Raw genomic sequence first — 26643 nt, forward strand, 5'->3', positions numbered from 1 at the left:
TGCCTCCCTGAGCCCCAAGGGAACTGACAGCCACCCACTCGAAACCCATTCAGGTCCTGTACTCACCCCACCAGCAGGAACTCTGTTACGAATATCATCTTACCCAATCCTGCAACCCAGCTAAGTCAGTGTTATTAGGATGGGCACCCCAATTTTGCAAATAAGAAAACAGGGGCTCAGAAGATTCGCTGACTCGCCCAAAGGAAGCAGCAGCTCTGGCTGGGATGAGAACCCAGAATCGTCTGACTGGAGTCTCCCTCCACATGGCCTCCCGCCGTGCTGCTGCCTGGAGAACATTCCAGACAGGAAAACGTGGTCTTCTTCACACCCAGGCTCCCCCCCTACGCTCCTCAGAAAGTCCCAGTTTCCATCCCAGCTCCCCTTCAGCCCAGCATCACACACCAAGGGCTCCAGCCAGGTGGCCCTTCCCACCTTGCCCTGACTGTGCCCTGCCTCCCCAGGACTCAGCACCTAATCGCCTCCCTGCCTTTCTTTGCATGATCTCCATCTCCTCATCCTAAGACACAGGTGGCAAACACAAGCCCACGGGCTGAATCCGGCCCTCTACCTTGTTTTATCCAGCCCGGCACCTTGTTTCTACCTGGCGGCAGGGCTGAGCTTCTTGCCCCTACTTAAGGAGTAGTTACATTTATAGTCTTAAAAAACTGCATTCCACCTTTGAAGGCAACGGCAAGGCTGATGTGGCCCCCGGTGACAATGAGTTGGACACCCCTGTCCTAAGAGGAGCCCCCGGGGCAGCTCCGCAGCAGGCCCCCCGTGCATCCACTGCACCCGGCAGCAGGCATCCTCCAAGCCCCTCCCCGCCGCCCCTGCTCCCGTCCTGCAGCAGCAAGCACACCAATGGACTGTGATTTATCTGTTTACATGCCTCACTCCCCCACTAGATTATGAGTTTCTCAAGGGCAGGGACTAGCCTCATCCATTCATCTTTATCTCCCCAGTTCCCAGTGCAGAGTGAGCACCGGTAACACACGCTTTGGAAAAAAATGACTAATATGAGGCACCCCCAGAAGACCACAGTGGGCAAGGGATCCAACTGCTTCTATTACGTGCAAGAGATTGAAATAATTGAGGCAAATTGGAGTACAATGGATAAAGGGAGGTGGCGGGCGCAGAACTCTGGGAGTCCCCCACAAACACTCCTTTCCTTCTCTGGGTGGGAAACCTAAGGAGAGGCTTGCCAGCCACGGTGAGGGAGAAGGAACGGCAGGTGCACAGAGCTGCCTCCCACCGCACCTGGGAATGTAAGCCAAGAGGAAAATAGTGATGTTTGAAAAGCAAAAAGGAAGAAATGAGAAAGATAAAAAAGGATAGAGGATAGTAACAAAAACACCAGCGGCCACTCCCTTAGCCATGTACCACCCTGGCCGTGTACCAGGCCCTGCACAAGGACACCTCCGCAGATGCCTGGGTGCTGAAATCCAGCCACCACGCTGTGACCCTGCCAAGGTATGGGGACATGCCCTACCAGAGGGACTGACTTAGTCTGATTTACACAAAGGGTTCCTACAAACCCTAGGCTCAGTCATTTCAAGATCAAACCAAACACTCCTGCACCTAGCTTCAGAGACCCAAATCCCCACGGGTCACAGCAGACATGCGCCCACCACTAATGCCTGAGAAAGACACCTGACTTTGTTTTTTTCCCCCTAACTTCAGGTTCTGTCTGTGTCAAAACAAACTCGACACATGGCCACAGGTTCTGGGCAGGCTCCCTGGGCCTCAATGCCCCTAGCACATGCCGCAGGAGCAAGTCAATGCTGACAGGCTCCTCGGTGGCCGGCCAGGGAGCCTGGCTGGCGCCCCTGCCACCGCACAGCCCCATTGGAGGCCTCGCTATTTGCTTTGCCTCGGGATGCAAGCATCCTGCCTTGACAGCAATTAAATTTGAAAGACTCAAATATTGCCTGGGAAGAAAGGCAAAATGTTTATCCATGTGGCTGCGGGTCCTGTCAGTGCGCTGGGCTTTCGTAAACACAAGCACCATCTGGGCACCAAATTCATGGGCCCGGAATGTGGGCTTCCCAGTGCAAACAGGTTTCCCTGCTACACACGGTACAGAAGGGCCACCTGGAAGGCAATGGCGAAGCCCGGGGCCTTACCTGGGGAGAAGACCAAACTGGTCTTCCAGACTCCTGCATTCCCTCCCAGGGACTGACTTTACCCTCAGGAGGCCTCAGCTGGGGGGGCGGGGGTGGGAGGGACATGGGGTGCAGGACACTTTACACCTTCAGCCATGCTCTGCCTTCTGAGCTGGTTGAAGCTCAGAAGCATGTCAGGGTCCCAGGATACCCAAATGGGTAACTGGGGAGAGCTTCAGAAAGGGACAAGTTTACAAAGCTGAGCACAGAGTGTAGAGAGACCAGTGGAGGGTGGCGCAGGGACCTGGCGCCGCCAACAGGAGCTGAAATAACCCAAAGGCGCAGAGAAGGAAGCTGTCCCCTGAACCTGGAGAGGGTGGCCTTGCAGAGCGGAGATGCAGCCTGGGGCAGGGGCTCGCAGCCAACCTGCGGCGAGGCGGTAGTGTGCAAACACCCACCCTTTGACTCCTCTCACCTTCATCTCTTGCCTGTTCCCCCCACGGCCAAACCCAGCTGGAAGCCAGGGGGCAGCCCAGCCTGTGGGAGCAGAGAGGAGGCGCGGGGCAGGGCCCGGATCTAGGGGCAGACCCAGGCGCCCAGCTCACGCCCCTCCAAGGCCAGAAGAGCAAGAGCACAGGTGCGCACGGGACAGACGACCACACGGAGCCCGGGAGGGGAGCGGCAGGGGTGGACGCCAACCCCAAAGTCCAGATCTGAGCACACTACACAGCGACACCAGGCGGTGGTTTTCCATCACGTGCAGCCACGGTCAGCGACACGTAGTGTCCGTAGTGTCCCGAGTACTGAGGGGAGAAGTCTGTTACTGCAGGGCTGGAGAGTCAGACAGGAACAGTCGAAGGCAGAGTGACTTTGGAGGCAGCGCTGGGAGCCACGCCCTCTCCATCAAAACTCATCTTCCCTATCGGGTGCCCTAGTACCTTAAATGCTTCCATTAGAGAGTCATTCCTTGGGGATGGATGTTGTTCTCTTAGGCACCATGTTTAAAGCTCTTTGAAATAAGTCTGAGGGCCCACCGCAGCTCTCGAAGGGGTGTGGGGTGAGCCCCAGAGGCAAACCCACGCTTCGCTGAGGCTGAGCAGAACGTGCCTGTGGAAGAATCAGAAACGGAACCGCCTGCACTTCTCACTTTCAAAGCGGAGTGATTGGTGTAGCCGCTGTGGAAAACGGCATGGAAGGTCCTCAGAATAGTAAACCGGGAGCTACCATCTGATCCGGCAGTCCTACTTCTGGGTTTTCACCCAAAGGAAATGGAATTGCTGTCTCGAAGAGATATCCATACCCCATGTTCACCACGGCGTTACCCACAGTAGCCAAGACATGGAAATAACCTAAGTGCCCATCGACAGATGAAAGAATAAAGAAAATGGGGGGTTATGCAGATACCTATATATCATATTATAGGTATTCCCATATATGATATATAGACACGTGTCATCTATAGGTATATGTTATATATAAATGTTATACACACACTCACACTTACACACACACACACACACACACACGGTCCAGCCCAAACAACACCCCCCCTTTTTTAATATAGTTGCCTACCGGGGTCCTGGCCCGCAACCCAGGCATGTGCCCTGACTGGGAATTGAACTGGATTCTCAGGCCTGCGCTCAATCCACTGAGCTACACCAGCAAGAGCTGCCCCCCAACCTTTTTTTTTTTTTTACAAAATCAGAAGCATGTAATTCTGTAATATAACAATATTACACTCAAGCACACCATATGACATTTTAGATGAAGTGTTCAAATTAAAACTATAAATTATTACATATTAATTACCCATATTATTACCCTACCAAGCAGGCCTTGCTTCTGCCAGACCCTGTATCTATCTATCAAGATCCATATACACAATGGAATATTATTCAACCATAAAAAAAATCTTGTCCTTTGCAATAATACGGATAGACCTTGAGGGCATTCTGCTAAGTGAAAGAAGTCAGAGAAAGACGAAAACCATATAATCTCACTTACATGTGGAATCTTCAAAAGCTGAATTCACAGATACAGAGAACACCAGATACAGGGTGGTGGTGGTGGCGATGGAAAAATGGGCAAAGATGATCAAAAATGCAAACTCTGAGTTACAGGATAAGAAGTTACGGAGAGGCAATATGCAGCACGGTGACTATAGCCGACAACACTGCATTGTGTATCTGAAAGCAGATCTTAAAAGTTCTCATCACAAGAAAAAAACGTTGTAACCATGTGAGCTGGTGAATGTTAACTAGACTTACCATGGTGAGTACTTCGCAATACACACATATATCAAATCAACCTGTTGTGCACACATCTTAAACTGATCCAGTATTATATCTACTGTAACTCAGTGAGACCTGGGAAAAAGGTGGAGTGAGGCAGGCTGGTTATGCGACGGTTGGATATACTTAGGACAAGTCGGGTTAGGAAACGTTTAAGTGGTTTACTTATTGTAGGGCTTTAGGAGTTTTACTTTTTAATCTTTTAATTATTTTATTGTTGTTCAATTACAGGTGTCTGCATTTCCTCCCCACCCCTCCCCCCACCCCATCCAAATATACATTGTGACTCCCCGGAACGGACCGGTGCGGCTTTCCCAGACTTCTTTGATCCAAAACCCTTTTTGCTTCGCAGAGCACTTCCTACTGCTAGGCGGCCAGTTCATCAAAATCAGAAGCCAAGTCTCTTGTTTACATTTCTCCTCCCGGGGCCAGGCGAACCCTTGGCACACGGCAGGCTCTCGGCACATATCTGGATGAATGGAGCTCGAACAGCAGGGTCTGTTACTTGCTCAAAATGATCTGCAAGGTAAATGAAGCTGCGGGCGAGCAACCCCAGGGTGGAGCGCCCATGCCGGGGCTGTGTTTGCGCAGTGCCCTGAATTAAGTCAGGGATCTCCGTGGACAGGACCAGAGCAGGGGCCCTCAGTGCCCCTCGACTCCAGCCACAGCTCCAGGGGCTGCTCCCAGGCAGCCTGACAGCCGCCACGTGGAGCACCCAGAAGTCTCCTCCCCACTTAACCCTGCCAGCGGGGTAGGCGGCAGGGGTGCCGGAGAGTCAACACGCACAAGGGCAGCCCTCGGCGGACGGGGCGAGATCCAGAGAACAAGCGCCCAGTCCTCTGGGACCTGACACGCTGGGACCCGACTTGAAGCTCACACTACACACACTTCATTGGTTTCTCCTCCCCACACCCCCCTCCCTGGGTACCACCCACCCCCATGTCCCTGTCTCAGACTCTACTGTGGGGGGACGGCAAACCAGGAAGGATCCCCTCGAGGAGAGGACCGCGTGTGGTTTACTCGTCTGAAAATAGTGCGGGCGGTGACGAGTAGAAGGAAACTGGTCCAACGTAACTCCGAGGTCACTCTGAAGGGCGGCGTGGGCACTGAGCGCTGAGGAGGCTCCTCCCTTTCTCAGCCTCCCCACATCCTCCGCGGCCTTTTCTTCTGCTCACGTCCGAGCATCCTGGTGACACAGGGATGGGCCACTGGACCGCTTGTGAGAGTCTCCGAGTTCCTTCGTCTCAGAGTTCCTTTTGCAAAAAACAACCCGTTCGAGGCTTGCCACGTGCTGGACACTCATATTTTAACCCGCCATTCTTACAACAAGGTCAGTGTTCGAGAAAAACCCCTGTCTGACGGACGGAGAGAGTGTGGATGAAGGAAGGCCCTCCGCCCCAGACCCACTGAGGAGAAAGGCCAGGGTCTTTCCACATGAGCCAGTGGTTTCCAGCTCCACAGCTGTGACGCCCAGCTGCCTGGGTGCAGACCCCCTGGGCACCGGGCCATCGTGCAGCCATAGTGCCTTGTACGTGAGGCCACTCCATACGTCTACTGATGAAGGAAGGACAAGGGGGAGGAGGGGACGTCACGGTTACCCTGCGGCTCCTCTTCCCATGGTGCCAACTCAAGAGCCCAGAACCCTGGGGTCTGTCTCCCTGACCTGCCCCGGCCTCTGCCGGCCACAGGGTGGGCCTTCGTGGGCTCACCCTGACGTCTGTCTCGCCCCCTGGGCCGACAGTGCTCAGTCGTCTTTCTAGCCCGAGGCCAATGCCCTGCGCTTACTAAGTGGAAAGATTAAGCAGAAAGCAGAACATAGAGGGGGAAAAAAAAGAAAACCAACATGAAAAGAGATGAAACCAGTTAAAGCTTTATGTCTTGGACTTTGTCTCCTCTATCAAGGGCATGTTATCAAAAAGAAAAAGAAAAAGGTTGAAATTACATCTTGGCAGCAAGGGGAAGCAGGGAGACTGTCTTGCAGCGAAGTGGGGGAGACACGCATCAGATTTATCAGCATTAGGAACGTTGGAGTCTGCCGCCGGCCACAATGCGGAGGGGAGGACAGAGACACACGGGAGTTTAGGGGGCTCCAGGTTTGAGGTTAGAGGCAAAACCATGTCCCTGAGGAAACAGGAAGGCAACCAGGGATGTTCCAGGGGTTCAAGGAGGGCGGATGGGAATGAGGTTCTCACCCCCAAACCTCTGCACCCAAGCGGGACAGGAAGCGGAGGGCGCACCTGGGGCACTTCCACCAACCAGCATGGTGACGAGAGCGGTTTCTATTTAAGATGGAACTCTTCCTAAAAGCTTACTTCAAGCCCCTCCCCACCAGGGCTCTGCCTTGAGTCTCGGCCCCTCCCTGCTGCTTGCAGCCAAAGGATTTGCAAGGCTTAAAGCTGCTGCAGCCTGGCCAGAGGAATGTTTTATCTTTTTTTCTTCAGACTGACAAACAGTGTTACCTGTTTTTATTTTTAATGCTTTCGAATGATTTCCATTTTGTATGCTTTGGTGCTTGCGGAATCGGCCTGGCCTTTTTGGTGGTTTTCGCACGCACTGCATAGACGGAATCCTAAATATTTAATTCTATCCTACGTTTCATAAATGTTTGTTAAGAGCAGTATTCGGACGCTGCTGACTCACACACACAGAATTTCATTCTCAAGAACCCTGCTCCCCAATGCCAATCCCCCCCCACGCACACACACCCGCACCAACACCTTTCTGACCCCTCACGCTGTCCCCAAGCGCCTTGTGCTGGCTCCTGTTGTGACAGCCATGTGCGTATTCATCATGTCTCTGTAGTATAAGCTGAGAGAGGGGACCCTGTGTTTTCCATCATTCTATACCCAATGGCCAAACGGTGCTTTGAGTATCGTCACTTATTCTGACAGTAGCTCATGCTCAGTGAATGCTTTCTAAGTGTCAGGTCCTGTGCAAGGAAGCTTATCACGCGGCATTATTTCATTTAAACCTAAAAGTTAGGTCCTGTTTTTATCTCCATTTCGCAGGTGAGAATGTCGAGGCTCGGAGGTGTCCATCCTGGCCGAGGACACACAGCTATTCCAGGTCACAGGCGGGGCACAGACTCACCGAGCACACGTCTGCGTATGAAGAGAAATTAGGAAACATTGGGCTCTTCAGTAAGACAGAGACCCCCCCCCAAGGTTTTCTCTGGGGGACGAATGAAGCAGAGCTTTCCCACTGGCAGGGGTTTCCAGCGTCTAGACTCTGTGCTCTCATCAGGGGGAGACAGCACATTCGCTTCCACAGCCCCGCCAACGAGATTTTTTAAAAAGCCCCTCATGGGAATGGAGGGGCACTTAAGAGTGCCCACTGCCCCCGCACCTGACCAGGAGCCTCTGTTCCACCCCTGTCCCCACCCTGAGACCCGACACTTAGCACTCGCCTCCTAAGACTGATAACCCAGGTAAAACCTGCTCCACAGTAAACATCCAATAAATGCACACACAATTCATCACTTAGTCTCTGGGGCACACACCCCACGCCCCTATACCACAATTATTGCAAGACAGCACCGCACCCTTCCTAACCCCCAACCTCTCCTTTCCTTCCAGGAACCCAAGCACTTTCAGGGCCTGCGGTCACAGCCCCAAACCTCAGCACAACCCTGGTCAACCCCTCAAGGTCAGTCCACGTGTCGAAACCTCTCACAAGGTGACACTGACCACCACCAGTCACCCCTACGGCCAGGCCTGTGTGAGGCCCACGGGACCTGGAACTCCCCTGGTCTGGCAGCCACACCCCCACGGAAGCAGCCTGGGCTCCCTGGGCGCTGCGGGAGGCTGTCTCCCAGGGCTGGTCACACAGAGGGGACAACACATGTGTCTTTTCCTGCAGAGAAGCTGTGAAGCCACCACGTGCTTGGTCAGTAGTCTTTTCTGGTTTTCTGGTTGTTTTTTGCATTTGGGTTTATTGCCTCCTGCAGGACCTCCTATTTGTTCCACCCCTCAAAGAAATTTTTAGAAAGCTATCCTGTCATTCCACAAATTAGCGCACAGTCCCACGCACTCCACGAGCAGGCCGTCCCCACCCCCTCCGAGTCATCAGAGCAGCGTTGAGAGCAGAACTCTGCCCCCCACCCCCACCCCCTGGCTATCAGAAATCAAACCACTGAGAGACAGCTCTTTGAGTGTGACCCTCCAGCCTGCCAGGAATTCAGCTCCCTGACCCACCGCCCCAGTCCCACGGCCCCATCTCAGCCACCTGGATACGAGGAGAGACACTGGCTTCTCCATTCACCCACCAACCCTTCTAGAACTGTCCACAGGAAGGGGATGAGGTGGGCGGGCCTGCCTGCCCCTCCTGGGCATCACAGCTTCCCCCCTGAGCCCTCACGTCCCTGCCTCACCCCCACCTGTTTAATCAGCCCTGGGGGCTGCTCGCCAGAGCTCCCTCTCCCAGGAGGCCACCTGCGGCCACAGAATCCCGACAGTCTCCTTCGTGGAAAACCGGGGCTCCGAGCACCTACCTCCAGGCTCACAGCACTTTAGACCCTTCTAACTAGCTGGTCTCCCCACTTGAACAGGACCGTCCCCCTGGAGACACCACTGCCCACGCCCCTTCCTGTCCTTTGACACCCTCTAGGGGTCAACACTGCAACTAAAATGAAAATGAGTGCTCACCTCCCCCCTTCCTACTGACATGGATGGCGCCCCTTCCTCCGACTCCATTCACACAGCAGGTTCTTGCCGTTGTCACTCGAGGAAGTGACTCTTCTCCTTGAGTTGGGGGCATCGCAGCATCTAAGGGTCCTCGGTGCTAAATGTCGCCTCCCCTGGTGTGGGAGCTACAAATGCCGTCCACTAATTTCCTCACCCCTGGATTCCTAATGTCTCTTCCCCCCTGGCGTCTTTTTAAGCCTGTTTTAAACAAGACATTTTTAAAATGTCATTACCTAGTAACTTCCTCACAAAAGGCAATACAGATCGAGGTGTGGCCACGCTCCCCCAGAACGCCCATCTTCCCTGGGAGATGGCGGCTGCCGTTTCCCCCAATTGCTTCTGCATGTTCCAGCTTGAAACAGGCTGCTTGGGAAAGAATGAGATGGCGAGGCCTGGCTTTAGATTACCGTTTGGGGTGTAGTAAATAACCTGTTCCCTTATTCCCATCACACCCCTAACGACCTTCTGGAAAGTTCAGAGCCCCCGACTGCCACAACCCTCCTCCTGGCCCCCTCCCACCCCAGTGCACAGACACCCTGCGCGCAAGTCTGGGGCTCCTCCGGGCGCCGTTGCAGCCGGTGGAAGACCATCAATCTCCAGGCTCTGACAGACAAACGAGGCGAGAAGGAGACCAAATCGGGTTTTTCACTGGAAAACAATGAGCTCAGACTTTCTCTCCAGGGACCCAGGAAGTGGAGACAGATCTTGAGATGGGGAGACAGTGATGGAGACAGGCAGGAGGCATGAAGGGTGGGCAGGAAAGAGACAAGAAGCCAGTCTGGCACTTTTGAATGTCACTTTTGCAAAGAATCCCCAGCTCTCAGGCCAGAGGGAGACATCCATGTTCTTCCCACCACAAATCCAGCATGAGGTGATCAGCCTGCAGGGAGGGACAGCGTGAAGACAAACAGAGCCGGAAATTCTTCCTTCCTGCATCTTCAGAGAAGAGTAAGACGACTGTTGGCCAGAACTGCAGACGCCAGACCCAAAATGGCTCTATCTTGGTCTGTCACCGCCACTTGGACATGGGGTTCAAGGCCAGACCTCGGACAAACCCCTGGGGTGTGCACAACCACGGGTGGGCGTCTCTATAAGGCCAAGGCCACTCATTTCCTACAGGCTGAACCAGGTAAAAATGAGGATACAGAGAGCTGCCCCGATGTTCCCAAATAGCTGACGGAATGTTTGGTTTCAGCCAGGAAAAAAACAATCCAGATTACTGAGTTTCTAGTTTTCATTTGAAAAAGGAATGATATAATGATGATTTGACTTTTACCAGTTAATTCAGAGGTAAGGGAGCAGAGCAGGACAAGGGGAAGGGGGGGGAGGGAGGGAGGGAGGGGGAGGAAGAGAGAGAGAGATAGAGAATGAATTGGGGGAAGCTTTGGGTTGTAGATAAAAAAAAACCAAACCCAAATAACTGATTATTATACCCTCCAATCTGTTATGTGCCTTAGCTTAGAACTGAATAAAACCTAAAGATCACAGAAAGAAAGCAGAAAGCCCAATGAGATTTTGTTTTTCTTTATGCCTCTACTCAGGAGATGGACTCTTTTCTTGTTTAAGCTACATGCCTTGGCCAGAGTAGAAGTATTAAACTGTTAACTTACCCTAGCTCCCTAGTGGAAATAAAACTCAAAACCAGATATGAAAGTATGAATAAGGAGGAGTTGTTCACTCCTCCCCACTGTGCCTGGACACGATGCAGGATTGAGGGCATGGGCTCTGGAACCAGCTTGCCTGGTGTCAGACCTAGGCTTGGAGACTCTGAGTATGTGATCCTGGCCAAATTCTCCACTTTAAAGAAATGCAGTACATCATAGGGATGCCAGAAGGAGAAGAGAAAGGGCAAGTAATTGGAAATCTGTTTTTAAAAGTAATTAAAGAAAACTTTCCTAATTTGGTGAAGGAAATGACAGGCAATTCAGGAAGCCCGGAGAATGCCAAACAAGATGGATGCAAAGAGCCCCACACCAAGACACATCATCATTAAAATGCCAAAGGCTAAAGATAAAGAGAGAATCTTAAAAGCAGCAAGAGAAAAGCCCAGAGTTACCTACAGGGGTGTTTCCATAAGACTGTCAGCTGATTTCTCAAAAGAAACCTTGCAGGCTAGATGGGGTTGGCAAGAAATATTCAAAGTCATGAAAAGCAGGGACCTACCACCTAGATTGCTCTACCCAGCGAAGCTCTCATTTAGACTCAAAGGGCGGATAAAGGGTTTCCTAGACAAGAGAAAACTAAAGGAGTTCATCACCAAACCATTATTATATAAAACGTTAAAGGGACTTAGTTAAGAAAAAGGAAGATCAAAACTATGAACAAGAAAGTGGCAAAGATACGTATCTATCGACCATTGAATCTAAAAACCAAATGAAGCAAACAAGAACACGGACTCATGGATACGTAGAGCATGCTGCTAGTTGCCAGAGGGAGGCGGTGTGGGGACTGGGTGGAGAGGTGACAGGATTAATAGGTAGTTACAGAACAGCCATGGGGATGGAAAGTGCAGTATAGGAAATGGAGTAGCCCAAAGTCTCATGACCCATGGCCATGAACAATGGTGAGGGGATGGCCTGAGGGAGTGGGGGGCACTGGGTGGAGGGGGCCAAAGAGGGAAAAAGCAGGACAACTGTAATGGCACAATCAATGAAATACAATTAAAAAATAAAAGAGATGCAATACAGATATCTAGCCCCTTAAGGGTGCTGTGAAAATTCAATGAGTTAACATAGGTAAAGCACTTAGTGCCTGGCACACTGTAAGCGCTCCATAATTTTTACTGTTATGTTATCTTCAAACACACTATGTTGCCATACAGCACCAGATTTATTATATGTATAAGACACCAGGTGAGTCCTTCAGGTCACGCAGAAAGCACGTGTCTGGCATGGTTTAGCGCAGAAGCGGAGGTCCTAGGAGACCATTTCCCAGCACGCTGTCTTCTTCCGTCTTCCGCCATGGCTCTCGCGTCTCCTCCACCCCCAAGCTCAGGGCATGTCACCCTAGCTCCGACCTGGCTACGTTGCATCGCCCTGCTCCTGCCTGGAGGACTGAGGCCACACCCTCCAATTCCAGCCCCCCGTTAGCACAGATTCCACCAGTGAGCCTCTCCAACATGTCACCCCCACCACCCCTAAGACCCTCAGACATACCAGCAGAAACATCGCTGTATGAAAAACCAAACCCAAATAACTGTGAAATGCACAGTACTGAGTATAGTGTGATCACCCACACCCAGGAAAACAGTGATTTAGGGCAGACCTTCGACCTGTGAGGACACCTGATGATATCTGGTACCTGAACGAGTTTCCTTGCCCTTACTGATGACTCACTGGTCCAAGCCACAATGGAATTTCTCATTTGTTAACTTTCCAGTGATTCCACCCCATATTCCACCAGCCAATCGAACAGCAAAACCTAATAGAGTCGAATGACATCCAGGTAAAGATGGGGGGCAAGCGGCTTTCAGACACTGTTGTTGGGAGTATACATTGTTACAAGCACCTGACAGAATAGGGCATTTGTGTGTACCCTGTGTGTGCGTACATACCCTGTGGCCCCACCGTTACATCCCAAGTCAGGCTCCTATGTACGTGCACAAGCAGAAATGTACAAGGACGTCCAAGCATTGCTTGCAAAAAATAGCCAAAACCTAAAGATCTATCCATCAGGAGAGAGGAAAATAAAATGTGATATCATACAATAGCTTAAATAAATGAACTAGAACTATGTATATTAACAGAGACAGAGAGACAGACCTCAAAATATGTCTAGAGTTTTACCCTCAGTATCTTTGTTCTTTTCTGTATTTAAAATTTTTTTCTCCCACAAAATCTAGTCCCTTGGGACCCAATGAGAAAAAAGACACAGTGACTTCTGGAGTAGAAATCCACTCATAACTCCCTTGAGAAAATCAAAGTCATATTAGCCAAGCATTGATGGTGGGAGAACCTCTACGGGGGCCTTGCGTCATCTCCCACTGACCTCCTGGGAGCCCCTCACTGACCAACCACCTGTGAGCCCCCCTTCACCTCCACTCTGCACATGCAGGGACCACCCCTCTGGGAGACAAATGAGATGGAACCCCAGGAAAATGGAAGGATCACAGGATATGGTCAAGTGCTGGCCAGTCAGGGGTCTGGAGTTAGGGGGGGAGACCAGGATAGGTGAGGAGACCAGGAAAGGCTAATGAAGGAAGGAGGCCCACACAGAATTGGGGGGGGGCGGGAGGTAGCCTGGGGCCAGCCCACCTCTGACAGTTCTGCAGTGAACAAGCTAACTCAACAGGAAACAGACTACCCTGCCCAGCTGGGTCCCAGGGGCAGGGGGCGTGGCCTGAGCACAGCTGGCGTGGAGGATGGTCAGAGCAATCTCTTGTGGAGCCCTGTGGTCTACACCAGCTCCCTGACCCTCGGAGCATCCTTCCCACACTGGGCCGGCACTTCCGCTGGGGCTGAGCGGAGCAGCTGCTCCCGCTGTCAGAGCACAGGAGCAAAGAGGTGCTGAGTGTGTGCCCTCTGGGCCCCCCACACCCGGACGGAGAGCAAAGGTGCAAATCATCCTAACGGAGTAACTGCTCCTTGAGAGGCTTCCCGACTCCTTCCCAAGGAAGGTGGACGTTACTCTGGGCTCCCTTATGTTTTGCATCCAAGCCAACACTGAAGTCAGCAGCCAGCAAAAAGAAGTGAGCAAGATGAGAGACTGCTATCTCTTACCTCGTTTTGCAAAGCCTTGGGAGCCTCTCCATTCACCACAATAAAACAGAACGGGAGCAGCACGGGCCTGGCGAGGATGCCTTCTGAAGGGACTCGGGGTCCAGAAAGCAGAGCCGAGAGCAGGAATGCTCCAGAGAGGCCAAAGGATGGGTGGGTCCGAGGCATTGAGGGCAGGATGCAGGGACAGGGTGGGGATGGAACAGCATGGGCGGCTCATATTGGAGACATTCCACTCGCTTATAGTTTTCCTGCTTATGGAAGATGGGGTGCCTGAAGATTTTTTAAGTAAAAGTAAATATCAAGCCGAAAGATGCCACTTCCAGAGAGTGATGCACCACAATGCACCAGGTAGAAATGTGTTTGGAACAGAGAGGAACCCGAAGGGGACAGGGGCTGGAGGACATGTATGAAGCCACCAAGGCCAGGGAAGTCTGAGCTACCGCCGAGACAGACCCTGAAGTAAACCCCTGACGAGGTAGACGACCGCCTGGAGTCCCCCCCATTCTCTCCTGCCTCCCGTCCAGGCTGCAGCAGCCCCCAGGAGGCTCCTGCTGGACATTTGTGCCATTTCTCCCTTCCCTGGGCAGTGTCACCTTCCCATGGTCTGATGGCCTGTCTCCAGCTGCTCTGCTGTCCCCGCTGATCTCGGTCCCTCGCTGCTGCCTCTCCCCTTCTGTGGGTGATTTGACACTTCCTTTCCACAGCGTGTCCCTCCGTCTCCCCCCGCCTGAGGAGCCCTGACTCTCCCTGCTGCCCACTGGATGGGGGCAAGGCGGTGTAACGGAATTGTGCCGAAATTCAGAAAATCCAGGGTCAACCCAGAACATACGGAACTGACCGCAAGTAGGTGTTAGCCTGCTCGGGCTACCAGAATGAAACGCCGCACACTGGGTGGCTTAGACAGCAGACATTTATTTCCTCACAATCAGGAGCCTAGAAGTCCAAGATCAAGGGCTTCTGTTGAGACCTGTCCTCCTAGCTGCCTTTTCACTATCTGCCCATGTGACCTTCCCTCTGCTGTCTCTTTCCTCCCTGATAAAAACATCGGTACTATCCTGTTAGGACCCCATCCTTACGGCTTCGTTTAACCTTAACTACCTCCTAAAGGCCCCTCTCTCCAAATGGGGGATTAAGGCTTCAACGTACGATTTCGGGGATGGCACAATTCAGTCCATGCATCTAAATTCAGTCCATAGTGGCATCTAAAATCACCAGGAAAAAAAATGGTTTACTCAATAAGTGGCATTCGGAAAACTGAGTAACGTTCCAGAGATAAAAAATTAAATTGAAGGCATCTTTTGCATGTTCCACCAGGATAAATTCCGAATAGATCAAATATTTGTTTAGGGAAAAAAGCTAAGTCATAAAAGTACTAGAAGAAACCACGAGAAAACCCTTTTGCAGCCTTAGGGGAAGAAAGCCTTTATAACTATCATGCGAAATCCATAAAAGAAAATACTGATACATTTGACTAGATAAAAATATAAAATTTCCACACAGCAAAACCCCCCATAAGCAAAATCAAAAGAAAAGGCAAGGGGAATCCTTGCAATTCATATCACAGGCAAAGGACGAATTTCCCTCCTATAGAAAAAGCACCTACACATTGATAAGAAAAAGACCAAGAATCAATTTTGAAATGAACAAAATACATGAGTCGACAGTTCATGGAAACACGAATGTCTCTTAGACACATGAAAAGATGCTCAGAGACACTCAAGAGAATTCCAAATTCAATCTGGACCAGCGAGATGCTAACACGCTACGTGGTAGGAAAGTGGGGGGGGCCACTGTAGGAGTGCACATTTTGTAAATTTTTACAACCTCTCTGGAGGCCAATCCGTCAATATCTCTCACACTTAAAAAGGTTCAGTCTGACCCAGAAATTCTGCTTTTAGTGATTTATCTGAGAGATGCCATCTCACAGGTGTGAAAGGACGTATGTATAAGGTTACTCAGTGCTGCTCTGCTTAGAAGACAAACCTGACTTTCCATCAGTGAGCGACCGGTTAACTAATTTACGGGATAGCCACCCCATGGAAGGCAATGCAGCATTTTTAGGAAAAGACAAAACTCTTTATAAACTGATACAGAAAAGCCTTGCAGGATAAATTAAGTGCAAATAAGCAAGGTGCAGGACAGCATGTAATATATCCCACCCATGTAGGTGAGAAAGGAAAAGATGATATAGGTACATAGGTACATACTGGCACAGGCATAAAGCATCTCTGGAAGGAAACCAGTAACTGGCTGTCCGCGGAAGGAGAATAGGGAGGCAGGGAAAATGAAAGGGAAAGAAATGTGCCTTGTATATCCTTTTATACTTTTAAAATGTTGAACCATGTGAATGCATGGCCAATGCAATTTTTTTTTTTTAATTCTGCACCACCCCCCCCCCAGGCTTCCACATCACAGCTGCACGACGCTCAGCATCCTCGGTGGACACCTTTCTGTTCTCGGCACTCAGGGCTCTCCACTCCCCACAACTTGGGAAGCCCCTCTCAAAACCCCAAAGCACTGCTGGCTCTTCTCAGAGATGCTCTGCACGGTCCGCGCAGCCAGAGGCCAGACTCGGGTTGGGGTGGAGGCCAGTCATCCTCACTGCTAGTGCCGCCCTGGGCCAATACAGCAGTCCTGCCTTATCCTCCCCTGGCTAAGGCCTGACTGCAATGGACCCCCAAGCTGAGGGCCCCACCCTTCCCCTTGTCGGGACGGTGGCCACATTCCTGGTCCTGGATGCACCTCCCCTGCACTGGCCCAGTAGTAGCCTGCCCCAGAGTTTCTATCTGCCTGCCAGAATGTCCCACCGGCAGGAACGGCCCCTTGGTTCCTGGCCCCAGCACGCCCTGGAAGGGCTTCCTGCACAGCGGGCGTTAGTGGCTGCCCCCGGTGGTGCCCCTGCCCACTGCCTGGGAAAGCTGTGTCTACACTGACATACCTCTCACGGCCAACCCACTGGAACTTCGCTCCTGGAAGCATCTCTTCCAGCCTTGTCCCAGCATTTGGTAGCGAGGGGTTCTCTCGTCCTTGGACGGTCACTCCGGGTTATGCTCAAACAGCTCGGACACCTCCTGTGAGGCCCTCGGGAAGCTGTTAGAAGATGAAACAGTACCCTGGTGTGGCCCTTCAGGGCCATGCGGGCGCCGCCTCCATCTTCCCCAAGGGCACAGCAACCTTCTCGGTTTGGGGTTCGGAGTCCCTATCAGTTGATTCCATGTCAGGCCTCATGCCTCTGGCCCTCCCTGGGTGGCAGAATTTGGGGACACCTTCCGGCTCAGTATTACCCACAAGTAGCTTTGGCTGTTTGCAGGGTTTCCTGGGCTTGGACAAGTCCGTGACCTTGATTCCCTCTGGGCTTCTCTTCAATCCATAGCGCATGCCAGACCTTCAAAGCAGCCCGTAATTTTTGTGTGTCCTCTTCTGTGAGTGCTTCAAGGTCACAATCACACGCACAGAGCAATCAGCTCTCAAATGACTGCCTTGATGCCTGCTGTTCGCAGCCTACCCTACCTGGAATGCAAGCCTGCTGCTTTGTTCATCTCTCTGTAACACCTAGGGAAGCGCGGTGCTCTGCGTGCAGGTGTGTGACATACGGGGTCTTCCTCATACTCACTGTACAAGCCTCTCACCTTCCCCCCACCTCAGTTTCCCCACAAGTAAAATGAAAGCAGCAACACCTATTTTACGGGGCTGTTGTGAAGATCTAACGAGTTGGGTCTACGAACATGTGGCTTTGGCCCCTACACACAACACATGAGCTGCACAAATTAATGTGCTGAGAGTCACTTTATAAACTTCTTGTTGATGAGGTATTTCTAGAAAACACAGGCTCTGTGCTGTCCAGGTGGGCTTGGGGCGCTGCCACGGGCCAGACCCTCACTGACTCCTCAAGGACACCACAGAGGCAAGACAGCAGATGTGAGGGCTGTCCTTGTTCTTAGTGGCCCCCAGCGAGGCTACTCACTGTCCAGGGGAATCGAGAGATCCATCGTCACAGCGGTTCCCATCGTTCCATCTCCTAGACACCAGAGAAATCCTGCCGGCCCCACCCAAACCCCCTTCTAAGAGAAGGTGCTTTACCCACCGTTCCTGCTGCTTACCCCACCATGGATTGAACCACGTGACCCTCCACCCCCCACCTGACACTGGGCCAGGGACGGGCACCAGCCCCCGTGACAAGGGCCCGGCCTAAGATGCTGAACTAGGCTGATCACATCCTCCCTCCAACGGTACCAGAGGCATTGAAAGAATGCAAAAGTTGAACGGGTGTCATGAGGTTAAGTGGTACTCAGGAAAATGAACAGAATAACTAAAATAAAACAAAATGCAGGTCGGAGTTATGAGGGAGACGGGGAGAGAGGAAGCCGGGTAGAAAAAGCAGATGAGGCGGAAGAAGCAGAAGCCACCGAGAGGGAGGGCAAGATCCAGGGATGCCACAGGTCCTCGGTTGCCCAGGTATATATATCATCCCAGCGACCCCCTCTACTCGAGTAAGCTTTCTGGGCTCCTTGGAGTCAAGTCAGCCAGACTAGAAAATTCCTGGTCCCTGAAAAGGCCTTTCAGTTTCCAAAACGCAGCTCCTTCTCTGGACCACCACTGCTGGTACTGTCCCTTCAGACCCTCTGGGATCAGTTCTCATTTCCTCCCCATGACCTTGACCCTGCTCTGGACAGGGCTCTAAATGAGTTGCTCAGAAAAGCACAGAGAGTGCCGTCCTACCAGCCCGAGCTGTGACTGCCTGCCAGGGGCCTTTTGGATGCCTGGACACACCTGGGGTATTGGCAGGGCTGAGACAGCTCTGAGTGTACGAGATGTGCTGACTGGAATTCAGAACACCTGCAGCCTAGTCTCAGGATTACCTGTATGCCCACCCCCACTACTCCCCTGAGCCTTCCAGAAGTTTATTTGCACCAGGGTCCAACAAGGCTGCTGGGAAAATATTTATCCTGGGGAAAGGTCCCTGTGCACAAGCTTGGTCCAAAGACAGTGGGTCAGAGTGACGGGGACAGCCAAATGCCAAATGCAGCAGGGTCGGCTGCTCTGGAGTCCCAGGCTCCTGGCTCCAGGTAACTGTACCAAAGCCCTAGGGAAGAGAGGCGAAACCAAACAAACGAAAGGGCCTCTTGCCAAGACTCCCTGTGAGGTGTTCCCCACACACAAGGCCGCACAGGTTAATAACCCACGAAACAGAGGGAGTGACTCTTCCATCTCCAATGAACTGACAGCCAAGAGGCAGCCTCCTGGGAGGCCAGGCTGCAGCAGCAAGCGGAACTGGCCTGCATCTGGAGCCCCCCCCACCCCCCCGCCCCGGGAGACAGAGACTCCCGCCAATCAGACCTGGGGAGCAGCAGGAGACCTTAGCATGGGGAGGAGCCACAGGGCAGGAGACCCTGGCTGAGAGGACAGGGTCTGGGCACATTCTGAAGGCAATGACAGAACCCTCCAGGTAGCCAAGAACATTACTACAAGTCACAGCTCAGAGGATTGGGAGGAATCTGCAGGTCGCTAAAGAGTAGGGAGCCCTGGCTGGCATGGCTCAGTGGACTGAGTGCCAGCCTGCGAATCAAAGGTCGCCAGTTCGATTCCCAGTTACGGCACATGCCTGCACTTCATGCCAGGTCCCTGGCAGGGGGCACACTAGAGACAGCCATACATCGCTATTTTTCTCCCTCCTTTCCTCACTGTCTAAAAATAAATAAAATCTTCAAAAAAAAAAAGAGAAAGAATAACTAGGCAGGGAAAAGGACCCTGAAAATCAGGACGTGTTAATCCAGGCTTAGAACATAAACCAAGACAGTGGAACACTGTACACCTCACTGCCATCAGGTAAAATTTGGTCAACAAACACTTACTGAACAACAGAGCACGATGAATATAGAACTGCGCCTTCCAGAACCTCACTATATCCTCTGGGTCCCAACAAACGGCCGTTGTCACCAGGCGTGGTTCACAGTCTGTACCATTGTGCAGTAGGCACTGTGAGGGAGAGTCCCCGAGAAATCCACAAAGAATGTCTCTCCTTTGGTTAAAAACTCCCCAAGGGAACAAAGAAGTGTCCAAGAAGCTGGAAGAGCCACCGGCTGGAGGCTGACCGCAGAGGGGGCTGGGTCCGTCAGGTCTGCAGGTGCCATGCCACCGCGGAAATAAACTTGACCGCTCTGCACACCGAGGAGGCCAGCACGCTGGGGCTAACAACCACAGGCCGGCACCGGGACAGACCCACAGCCCTCTTCTCAGAACCTGCCACTTCCAGAAAACGCTCTGGTCTAGCAAACAACATACATAATCTAATACATGCTCACAACCATCCATCGTTTGTGACATTGGGTGTCAGGCACTGTACTAGTCAGGGGGTGAGAAAACAAAATATAGTCTAAGTTGACTGTATAATTGGGGAGGGACAGGAAGGAGGAGGAAAAAAAGGAGATGAAAGCTGGAAATTAAGTCTAAAAATATTATAGTTAGCCTTGGCCTGTATGGCAAGGAAGACTGAGCACCAGCTTGCGAACCAAAGGGTCGCTGTTTCGATTCCCAGTCAGGGTATATGCCTGGGTTTGGGGGCAGGTCCCCAGTAGGGGGCATGAGAGAGACAACCACACATTGATGTTTCTTTTCCTCTCCTCCTCCCTCCCTTCCCCTCTAAAAATTAAAAATAAATAAAAATACTGCATTAAGAAGCAAAGAGCTATTTGGTGACCAACACATCAATGGTTAGGATATACATAGATGCTTCTAAATTGTTTGAAATCAGAAAACAATACTTATTTACATTTCTAATGTCTCAACCACCTATTTTTTTCCTAGGTAAAACAAAGAAAAATTCCTATCCCAGACGTATTTGGAGAATAAAAAATTCTCACCTCAGAGAACACAGATTTTCACCATCTATCAAGTTAATTCCATGTGTGTTTTCAACAATCAAGGGCAAAATCAAGGACCTGGAACTTGAGAGCAAGCACAGGATGACAAGGTGAGGTGCGGAGGCTGTCAAAGGTCAGGAGCTGCTTTCTCTCCCCCACGGCTTCCTCTCACCCCGCGGTGTTGAAAGACTGCAGGTCAGAGCAGAGAGCAGCAAGGACACAGTTTGCACACCGAGGCCCTCTGACCCGCAATTTGTCATGTCTTAGAGTCAACACTGTTTTTATAATGAGGAATTTTAGCCCGTTAAGGTACACCGCAAGTCACTCCTTCAAACCCACGTGATTCTACAGTTAAAAAAAAAAAAAACCCTCTGACATTTGACAGAACTCAGGCTTTTGACATCGTTCGGGCCTATGGTTGCCCATGTCTTGAAGAACATCACTTCAAGATGACCACATCATCCCTTCTATTGGTGTGCCCACCAACTCTTTCCAGCCAGTGACCCACTTCATTTGCCTATGTGATTCCAGATAGACCGGTCCTAGAACTGGACCTAAACCCAGCAGGAAGAGTCTAGTCCTGGCCAGGTGGCTCAGCTGGTTCAAGCAACGTCCCGTGCACCAAAAAGGCCACGGGTCTTATCCCTGGTCAAGGTGCGTGCGTACAGGAGGAAACCAATGAGTGTTCCTCTCTTGCATCAACATTTCCCATCCCTTAGGGTCAATAAAAACATATCCTTGAGTAATAAATTTTTAAAAATTATAATTTTTTCAATGAGTCTAAAAAGCTCCCTAGATGCAAATAATGTCTCCCTACTCATGAAGGTCTTCTCAGGCATGGGGTCCTCAGGCTGCTGCCCACAAGAATGCAAGAGTCTCCCCTGAGTTCCTAGGACACTTGCCAGGTTCCAGATTCCTGACTTCCCAGGCCCCCCAGACTCCTACTACTTAACTCTCTCTTGTGCCCTAATTCTTGCAGGTCCAGCTTCAAGGCACGAGGACTTGTAATGTAAGCTAATAGGAGGCGTGTGCAACTGGGACTAAGCAGGCCTGGGTGAGACCTACCCAGCTCACAGTTTAGCCCTGAAGGAGAATGGCCAGCAGTCCAAGGTTAACAGGCAAGGGGCAGAGCTGGCAGGTGAACCCGGGAAGCAGGACACTTTGGGTGCAAATAAGCCTCCCGTTTGGACAGCTGGACCCACCATGATTCTAGGAAGGCGACAGCAGATCGTTGCAAGACTCAGCACCAGAAACACTTGCCAAGAATTTTAAGAAATGAGGGGTGCAGTTAAGCATGATGAAATTCAAGGACCAGACTCCAGGGCCAGGGGAAAAACAGGGGCACGCGTGCCTGTGGCTCCTGATCCCAGCTCCTGGCTGTGAATCTGAACTGTCACAACAGATCTGAAGTGGGACAGCCACATTCGCGTGCACAGAAAAGCAATGTTCATAGCTAGCACCATTCCAGAGCGAGAGCACAGGATACGCTCACCCAACCCACTGGCCTCAAAAATGGCCTCCTCCTGCAGGAAACCAGTCAACACTGGGCCACTCCTGAGGCAGCCAGTCCACACCAACCCTGACTAGTAAACCAGTCAGCCTCTCTACCCTGGTCACCCCTGTACTGTATATTCCCACTGCACGCACCTTATCACAAGCTTCAGCAAACATGTATCAAGAATTTACCATGGCCCTGGCCAAGTGGCTCAGTTGGTTGGAGCATCGTCTCATACCCCAAAAGGTTACGGGCACGATCTAGAGTCGAGATATATGCCTAGGTTGCAGGTTTGATCCCCACTCAGGGCTCAGATGGGAGGCAACCGATCAATGTGTCTCTTTCATTCTCTCTCTTTCTCTGCTCCCCTAACTCCCTCTCTCTCCAAAATCAATAAACGTATCCTCAGGTGAGGATTAAAAAGAAAAATGTTCAAAGAACTCACTGCGTGTTAAGGCCTCCGGGAGCTTACAATCTAACCATACACGTGAAGATGTATTTCGGGGCACATCGAGGTGACGACACAAACCTGCATTTGTTCTGGTTCCTGGCCAGTTCACATACCTAATTTTGTCTCTCAAATGAAAAGGTAAATTCCCCAGGGAAAGAATCACACTTTCTGTGGCTTCTGACTCTCATTATCTCACCCCTGCATTTCACAATCATACTTGGCACATGGCCGGGGGGAAGGGGGACAGTGGTGGAGGGGAAGGATTTTAGCGGCGTTTTTTTCAGGTGGAGCCTTTTGAAATGTGATTGAGGAAGCAACAGAGTGAGGGCACAATAAAACCTAGAATTTCACAAATGGAAGTGACCTTAGAGATATCTTCATCTGATTTCCCATTTCACAGATAAGAACCAGAGGAATTGAGGTGACAAAATTCTTAATTTCAAAATTAAGAACCAGAGGAATGGAGGTGACAAGTCAAACAACTAGTAACTAGTAATTATGCAATTTGGGGACTCATAGAGACACCACTGTTCTCTTCCAGGCGATACTGAAGAATCTCAATTAGTAATACTTTAAATAAATAATAAAGGTAATGCTTCAATCACATGAGTTTGCAAACATCATGGTGCAGTAACTCCTAAAGTATGACCCACTCTAAGGCAGGGTCAATCCGACACAGTAAACCTAATGAAAAGCATTGATTTTGTTCCCATGACAGTGACAGAGGGGACCAGGAGAGGGTGGCCAATAGATGCAGGGTGGAGAGGGGAGGACAGGACTGGAATAGATGTCAGGCTTTTGCATATATTTGTGTTTTATTGAAATTCTTTAAGATTTTATTTATTTATTTTCAGAGAGAGGAGAAGGGAGGGAGAAAGAGAAGGAGAGAAACATCAATGTGTGGTTGCTTCTCACACAGCCCCAACTGGGGAACTGGCCCACAACCCAGGCACATGCCCTGACTGGGAATCGAACCAGTAACCTTTCAGTTCATAGGCCGGAGCTCAATCCACTGAGCCACACCAGCCCAGGCTGTTTTATTTAAATAATTAAGTTCCTAAACCACACCCACCAGTCTTCTCCCTCTACCACTGTGACATACTGATAAGCACAGAGGATAATAAACACTCCTCTATCCTATTGCCAAGGCTTTAACTTCATGGAGAGTTAAGGACCGCCGGCCACATACATCTGAAGTCCGTTTACTCGGCTTGCTTTCCTCGTGCATGTGCGCTTAGAGGGAGGACTGCTGGAGGTGGCCTGGGCACCCGGGGCACAGAAGGCGCACAGGCCTGGCTGGAACGTTCAGTGGGAGCGTCGGCCACCATGAGCGATGCCTAGAGAGACAGAGGGGGCTGGTGGGAGAAGGTTACAGAAGGGAGAGGAAAGTGTATTAAAGACTAAATGAGACAACATCAAACTTCATCTCCTTTGCAGCCAAGCCAAAGGTCAGCACGGCCCAGGGCTCTCGTGGGGCCCCGAGGGCAGAGTACGCATGCGCAGGCCGGCCCGCCATGACCCTGACACCGAATAGGCACTCCCTCCGCTGCACCCTCAACACCGCCCTGTCCTGACCCCTCAGATGCCGCTCCATGCAGCCCTTTCTCTTTGAAAGGTCACCGTGAATTCTAAATATCGTCAGATAGGCCTGAACTGCAACTATTTCTCTACACCTCATTTTTTACTGTCAGCAAGTTCAGAGTGAAAAAAAAATCAATAAAGGGATTAGCAGTCAGTGACATTGCATATCACAGCGGCGGAACATTGTGTCCAGGATGAGGGACCTGCCGGCTGACTAACATCATGCAACGCTTTCAAATGACGACTTTCTATCACCCTCTGTCTCTCCAGAGAAAAAATTAATTAATCAAAATGCCTTTTCGTCAAAAATTTTTCCACTCGGCAAAATCTGCCACGACTTTGCCTAAGCTAATCTTTAACCCTTAGAGCACCCATCAACTTTCGGAATAGCTGATCTTGACACTGGCGAACTTCTTGAAATTTGAAGGCACTGGGCTGAAAGAGGGCATTTTTATCCAAATTACAGAGAAGCTGAGCAAATTCTAACAAGTATATCTAGACCCTCAACTTTCCAGTCTGCAGTCTTAGTTTCCAGAGCAGAGCATGAAGTCTGACCTCAAAGGCTGGTGGGTCTGTCACAGCACCGCCCCACCTCAACTAAGCCAAAGCCAGCCGAGAACTCAAAAGTCGGGGAAAAGAGGTCTGGGGGCAAGCTCAGTCACCCACACACATGAAGTGCCCGCTCCTCGTGCTTAGGAATGTCCCTCAGACCTTCGTTCAGAGCCTGCTGCAGCTCCCTTGAGACAAACTTACGTGATTGCTGGAGAAATCCAGAAAATTCTAACACAAAAAGAAGTTCTTGCTAAAAGCCAGGCAAACTGACAGTAGCCAAGAGGCTGTCTGCTGACATCAAAGGAGGACACGGGAACACAAAAGGAAGACATAAGTTCTCAAAACCCAGGATAACCTGGGACCCTTTAGTGCTGGGGCGAGCAGCCCAATAACCTGTGGGGACATAACCCTATTGTAGCAAAATACAATATACTTGACCTTGTGATGATGACAGTGTATCACCAACAATATCTTAGACAATGACTTATGAGTGAGCCATATAAGGAGGAAGAAAATTCTACAACCGAGTCTATAGTTCTTTTTATTAAAATTGTTTCAAGCTGTAAGTTTTAACACAAAGCCTAAGCGCTCCGGCAATCGAACCTCTAGTTCAGCTTATATGTCAACAATTGCAGAAGAAATGATTGGGAATTATTAAAGTGAACGAGGCCAGAATGTCTATGCTTCTACGTTTGCCCAGATGCCCAACTTCTTCCTGGTAATTCACGTGTTTAAAGTGAGCATCTCCACTAGAATTTCTTCAAAGTCTAATCTGCCCATTCAGTGTCAGAGCAAATGCTTCTGTGATGGTGAATTTGACTGATGAAAAGGCAGACCACCACTGCCCTCACCTGTAGGGTCTCTCCCGCTTGTGTGAGTTGGCACCAAGCACATTTACAAGCTCTTAACCATGAATTTGCTTTCCCCCTATCGATGGATTTGAGGCAAAATGAAAGCCCAGAAACATAGAATGGGGAGAACCTATGCATGAGATAGAGGCTGCCAGTGCCCCTCCCCTGCCAGGGAAAGGATGGCCACTCAATCCAACATTTGCATGAGCCTCCCGAATCCTCCCCTCAACACAAACCCAGGCAACCAACAAGGGAATGATTGGGGTTGACCTTCATAAGGAAATGATTCCAGGCCTAGGTCATTGTTATATTAGATTTGTTGTCACGTAAACATGATCTACTCCACATGCTCGACATTGACCACAGTTCCACTTGAAGACAACGAAGCCTCCCCCGAACACTCAAGGGAAAGGGTGGGGAAAGACAGTAAGTGATTGGCTCCATTCTGTTTCCATAATATGTTGTATATCATACATTCAACTCAATTGGGAAATATGCGTTGTGTACCTCCTCCATGTCAGGCACGGTGCTAGGCACTGAGGGTGCAAGTTCTATCTGACACGGGTCTTGCCTGCAAGGTGCTTACAGTTCTACCTTGTAGCCTTGGCCTCTATTTTGAGTTCCTTAAGGGGAAGGGCTGTGTCATGGTCATCTCTGGATCCCAGGCCCCAGGGCAACGAGCAGCAGTCTTTGTGATGCGTAGCTGGCCACCCACTCCAGGCCTTCCAATCTAGACTTCATGAGCTGTCTCCGCGTGCGCTCACACCTCAATACATCCACGCGGATCTCAGCTACGCCAATACCTCCAGGAATATTTTAACTAGGATTTAATGAGGAGAACAAAAGAATTAATTGAGAATGACTATTTTTGCTTTGGGATAGAACTTAACACATAATTATGTACCACACACTGGAAGTACTACACCTTCAATGTCTCATAATCGCTAATTCCTCTTCCCTCAGCTGACGTGGCTGTGACTGTCTGTTCTCATCCATTCCTGATAAATCTCCATAGGGACAGAGCGGGGTCCCCCCTGACCACTCCCCACGAGGCCCTGGC

This window comes from Sturnira hondurensis, unplaced genomic scaffold (assembly GCF_014824575.4).
Source record: "Sturnira hondurensis isolate 20B ecotype Veracruz unplaced genomic scaffold, ASM1482457v3 Scaffold0006437, whole genome shotgun sequence".
Lineage (NCBI taxonomy): Eukaryota > Metazoa > Chordata > Mammalia > Chiroptera > Phyllostomidae > Sturnira > Sturnira hondurensis.